Source organism: Myotis daubentonii, chromosome 6 (genome assembly GCF_963259705.1).
Source record: "Myotis daubentonii chromosome 6, mMyoDau2.1, whole genome shotgun sequence".
Lineage (NCBI taxonomy): Eukaryota > Metazoa > Chordata > Mammalia > Chiroptera > Vespertilionidae > Myotis > Myotis daubentonii.
Genome location: NC_081845.1, coordinates 77021449 through 77027234, shown reverse-complemented (window position 1 = coordinate 77027234; position 5786 = coordinate 77021449). Strand labels below are relative to the sequence as shown.

The following is a 5786-nucleotide window of genomic DNA, read 5'->3' as shown; positions in this document are numbered from 1 at the left end:
GAAAGAACAATCAATTCCTAGAAGGAGTGAAGAGCAGTATGAGATTGAAAATTCATCTCTCTATTCCATGGACTCTTGTGTGAAGGGACCCCTGAGCCTTGTGGGCACAATGACAGACAACTCACCTCTGGCTGATGCTGGATAGGGGACACTCAAAAGAAGAATGAGACCAAAACTCAAAACAAGATCGCAAACAGGCACAATCCTCTCCACAAACAAGGAAACAACAAATACAGTCCCAGAAGATGAGGGCTGAGGGCAGGACCCAGGCCTGAGCCTAGGCTGACCCGGACACAGGAAGGCCTTGCTGCCCACGGGTTTGGAGATGTTCCTCATTAGGACAATGTACAAGGCCTGGGGAGGTTGAGTCCCTGTGATGGAAAGTCCTGGGGGGGACAAGGTTCTACTGAAGGGAGAAGGACAAAGGAGCAGAGAGGTGACCCAGCTGAAGAGACCAGGGAACCAACTGGGCACAGCCCTGACCACACTCGGTCCTCACAGCCTCTCCTGTCCCCCCTGCAGCAGCCTCAGCACAGCAAACACAGAGGACCTGACAAGTTCTCAGTGCTTTCATTTATTTCTCAAATTTTGGATTCTCCTTTAATTTTTTTTAAAAATATGTTTTTATTGATTTTCAGAGAGAAAGGATAGAGGAGGGAGAGGCAGATGGAAACATTAATGATGAGAGAAAATCATCCATTGGCTTCACTTGCACGACCCTGGTGGGAACTGAGCTAAAATCTGGGCATATGCCCTGAAACAGAATCCAACCATGACCTCCTGGTTCCTGGGTGGACACTCAACCACTGAGGCACACCAGCGGGCTGTTCTCCTTTAAGGAACCCATCACCCCTTCATGGAAAGAAGTGACGAAGAATGCATATCCAGACTCTTATTTCAATCAGGCAGTAAGAAGCTGCAGCTTAGAGCACCAGAAAGTAAAAACGAATGGGGAGGGCCTTGCCGCACCTCTACTGGACAGGAAAGGCTGGGGAGGGCGAGTGGCGGACAGGCGTGGGCCAGCCTCCCACCTCCTCACGTTATGCTGATAGGAACACACACATTCAGATGCCATTTGCAGAAAGAAATCAGAGATTCTTGAATCACAAAGTAGGAGCTTGAACAAATCTCCCATCACTCAGTCCCCAACAACTGCCTCACGCTGTGGAAGAAAATGATCATGAACAAACTCAGTTCAGTGGCTGTAAGCAGTGACATTCTCAACAGCCCACCACAGGCTCACTATGTCCCAAAGAATCCCCATCACCCAGTCCTGTCCCTTTTGCCCCAACCCCTGCTATCATCAGGGTCTCACCTTCAGAAGCCGTGAGAGATACATCAGAGCCCTGGTCACCATCGCTGCCTGGGGTAGAACAAAACAGGACGGGGTCAGAGCCCCCAGGAGAGGAGACTAAGGGAGGAACTATGGGGGTGAGGTCCCCCATGGGATCCAGTCTGTACTATCACAGGATGTCAGGGGTCACCCTCCATACTCACTGGCAGCCTGAGCATAGCTCCCTCCTTTTCCACCTGTGGGAAGAAAACATCCTGTGAGGACGTGGGCCATGAGGTCCTAAAGGAACTCCTAGTCCTGGAGCCCAGAGAAGTTTCCAGAACTCTGTCTACAGACCCAGGGCAGGATCAGGAAACTTGAAGAAACTACACGTGTGAGGACTGGACCAACCACCCTCCCCCCTGAGGTCTGTCCTCAGCAGGGACCTTCCGCCCTGACCTGGGAGTGCTGGGAACCAGGCCCCATCACTGGAATCATCAAGTGATGAATCTGTCCCTCATTTCCACACGTGTCTGACTAAAGAGTGAGTGTCAGCACATAGGGCCCCACACTGGGCAACCACACGTGTGGGGATGGTACTTGCCCTTAATGAAGCAGAACACACTTCTGCCTGGGCTTGCAACCCTCAGTGAGACAAGACACTCAGGCCCCACCCCTTCCCTACCTGAGCGCTTCATCCTCCACATCACAGCTCCAGTGACCACAGCTCCAGTGAGCACAGCTCCAAGGATGACCAGGCCGACAACCAGGCCCACAGGGGGTATGGTGGCCCAAAAAGTGGGCTCTGGGAAGGGAAGGGGAGGTGAAGGTCCTGCCCCCCAGGCCTCAGCCCCGACCCCACTGAGGTCCTCCACAGGCCCCTGCTTCCCTGAGACCAGGCTCTGTGCCCACGCCCCTCCTCACCCCATCTCAGGGTCAGGGGCTTGGGCAGCCCCTCGTGATGCACATGGCACGTGTATCTCTGCTCCTCTCCACGGGGCACCACCAGGGCCGCCCACTTCTGGAAGGTCCCATCCCCCGCAGGCCTGGTCTCCACAAACTCCATGTCCTGGGTCTGCTCCTCCCCATCACGCTGCCAGCTCAGGCTGATGTCCGCAGGGTAGAAGCCCCGGGCCCAGCACCTCAGGGTGACCTCACGGTCAGAGATGGGGTGGTGGGTCACGTGTGTCTTTGGAGGGTCTGAGGAGAAGGGGGAGGAAATTCAGGGACTTGGCACTGTCAGGGGACCCTCCAGCAGCCCTCATGTGACCACCTGAGCGTGGACAGGGCACCTGGGGTGGGCGAGGGAGCACACAAGCACCACCAGCCTGGACAGAGCACCTGGGGATGACCTCTCCTCTTTAGAAAGTTCTAGTCAGAGTGACACAGCCCAGGGCAGGAGGCAGGTCTCAGGGGGAGAAAGGGATTTCTGGTCCTGTCCTGGGCGGAGGCCAAAGGACTCAGAAAAGTCGGTGTCAGACCTCAGATACACTGGGGGAGGGGCAGGGAGCAGGGCCTGAGAGAGCAGGTCCCCCATGGGTCCCTGAGCCACTGCAGGGTCAATGGGAACCGCTGCTCAGTTCCTTCAGGCTGGTCTCCCCTCTAATTGTCCCTGAGAGACTGCACCCCTAAGGTGTCCCTGAGAGAAGGGCGGGCGTCCCTGGACCTGAAAAGCCAGGCGGACTCAGTCTCCTGGCCCACAGGAGGGGGGTCTGACACTGACCCTGTGTCCTGTCTCCTTGTGGAGCCCCAGCCCCAGGGGAGAGGAGGGAGGCCCCAGGCCCTGGTACCTGCGCGCTGCAGCGCCTCCTTCCCCATCGCCAGGAATCTGCGCAGCCACTCCAGGCACTCCCCCTGCAGGTAGTTCCTGAATCCCTCAGCCTCACCGGCCTCCTCCCACTTCCGCTGGGTGATCTGAGCTGCGGTGTCGGCCGCGGTCCAGGAGCGCAGGTCGTCGTTCAGGGCGATGTAGTCGGTGCCATCGTAGGCGGACTGGTGATACCCGTGGAGGAGGCGGCCGTCCGGTCCCATCTCACAGCCCCACATGAACTGGAGCGTGTGAGACCCTGACCCGCCCCGAGGTCAGCGTCGCCCACTGAGCCGCGCCCGCGCCCCGCCCGCGGGGATTACACAGAAACTGAAAGTAAAACCGGGTGCAGGTCCCCGCGGGCTCCTCCCGGGTGTGTGTATGGGGGGCGAGGGGGGGTGGTTGGTGTGAATCTCGCACTCGGACACTCGGGGCAACCCCGGCCCGTCCGTGGGGATGGGGGTGGTGACCGGCCCCGGGCCCCGTGGCTCACCGTCATGGCTCTGGTTGTAGTAGCCGCGCAGGGTCTGTAGGTTCAGTCGGAAAGTCTGTGCTAAGACCTTGGCGTTCCGGGTGCTCTGGTCCCAATAGCCCGGGCTCCATCTGCTCCATCCACGGCGCCCGCGGCTCCGCCCTCTGACTCTCAGAGTCGCTGTCGAACCGCTCGAACTGCGTGTCGTCCACGTAGCTAACCTCCAGGTACCGGGCCTCCCCGCGGCCGGGCCGGGACACGGCGGCGAGGAAATATCTCAGGGAGTGGGGGCCTGGGGGCCGGAGCGGAGGGGCTGACACCCGGGGTCCGGGGTCGGAGGGACAGGAGAGGGGAAGGGGCCCAAGAGAGGAAACAGGGGCAGCGGGGCGTAGAACAGAGGAGTCAGGACGGGATGGGGTCTTTGGTGTCGGCGAGGGGGTTGAGGGGTGGAGACGCCCCCGCCGGTGCCCTCGCTCCTCCTCCCCAGAAGCCGTTCCCTCCCGACCCCGCACTCACCCGCCCAGGTCTGGGTCAGGGCCAGGGCCCCCCAGAGCAGCAGGAGGAGGGTTGGGGGCCCCGTGAGCAGCATCCTCAGGGTCTGGGGAGTCTTTGAGTCCTGGTGAGTCCGCAGAGACTTATAACTGGGGACAAAGGTGACCCTGGTTGGCTTTTGTAGCACCTGCCACCTAATGGGAGTGAGAACTGGGGAAGGATGGCGCCACACAGGTTGTGAGAAGGAGAAGTGAAACTGCGGGGAGGTGGGGACTCCCCAACACTGAGTTTCCCCGCTTCAGTCTCCGCCCTCGGGCTGGGACCCTGAGACCAGGCCTGGGACCTGGGACCTTGCCCTGACCCCTCCCCTGCACGGAGAGCTCTGTCACTCCCTCTCCCTCAGTCCTGCCCAGGGGCTGTGTGAGAACCAGGGAGACTCCCCAGGCTGGGACCAGCCCTTTCCTCCCCTTCTCCTCCTGGAACCCCTCTTCCTGGAATGCACTCTGCCTCCCACCCTCACCTCTGCCCTGGACTCTTGTAGAGGAAAACTCACCCTGGGACCTTGATGCCAGAGAGCGAGCTCCCTGTGAGAGGAGGCGGAGGACAGGGTCTCCTCTGTAATCCTGGGGGAGCTGGGCCTGAAAAGACCAGTGAAGGGCAGAGGGCCCACAGTCTTGGGAAGCCTGGACATCAGGAAGCTAATCTGTAAAATGAGTGATTTCAGAGGCTTCATATGCAAAGTGTCTAAACAGCCCTGCAGCCAGAGCTACAAAGCTCCTCAACTCTCCTTCCCGCACAGGAAGTGTGTGACTGGGGCTGTTACATTGTGAAGTGACCTGCATTCCCCAGCCCTGAGCTTGTCCCTATGAGGCCCCCACACCCTCCCTACAGGAGTCCAGGGAGCATGTGTGACTGTGCATTTCAGCAGGAGCCTGTGCATCCTCACAGTCGCAGGTGCTCAGTGGGTCACAGTGCCCTTCCTTCACCAGCGCTCCTGCCCTGCCCATCCTTATGAATTACGCACATGGAAGCAGTGAGCACATTTTATCAGGGCACATTATTATTTTTTTCACAAACATGGGTTTTACGGTTATTATTCCCATTTTATAGCAAGGAAACCGAGGCACAGAGAGATTGAGTTATGTGCTTAAAGTCACAGAGCTAATAAATAGATGTTGGAATGGCTTTCAAATGTAGATAGTCTGGCTCCAGAGCCTGTACTCTGAATTATAGGTTAGTAGTTTGTATAACTTTTCCTAAAGGAGTTTTAATCATCCTATATAATAAAAGGCTAATATGCAAATAGAACAGGGGAACAACCTGAACAAACAACTGAACAACTGGTCGCGATGAAGTGTGCTGACCACCAGGGGGCGTGCATGGAACATGCTGGGTATGGCAGCTGTGGGATGGTGGAGCAGGTGATTGGGGGAGCCAGACCAAGGTGGGGTGCAGGTCACTGTCATCAGGGCAAGCCTCTGGTGGTCACTGAATATTCTCTGCTTCCATGTCCCATGGTAATGCCCATCGCTCACACCTGCTGCTGGCACCAGCCTTGCTTGCACCCGCTCCTGGCGTCCAGCGCCAGCCCTGATTGCTCAATGCTGTCAGCAGGTGCAAGTGGCTGCTGCCAGCCTTTATTGCCCCTGAGAGTTTCTCCATCTCCTCCTGAGGGGCAATCAGGGTACCTCACACCTGCTGACAGTGCTGGTCCCACTCATACCCACTGCTGGCGCTGGCCC

At 58.0% G+C, this 5786-nt stretch overlaps 1 pseudogene; it reads right to left on the bottom strand.

The window, feature by feature from the left end:
- Positions 1–553: 553 nt before the first annotated feature.
- LOC132237213 (patr class I histocompatibility antigen, A-126 alpha chain-like) lies at positions 554–4193 on the bottom strand (annotated as a pseudogene).
- Between the last annotated feature and the right edge of the window lie 1593 nt (positions 4194–5786).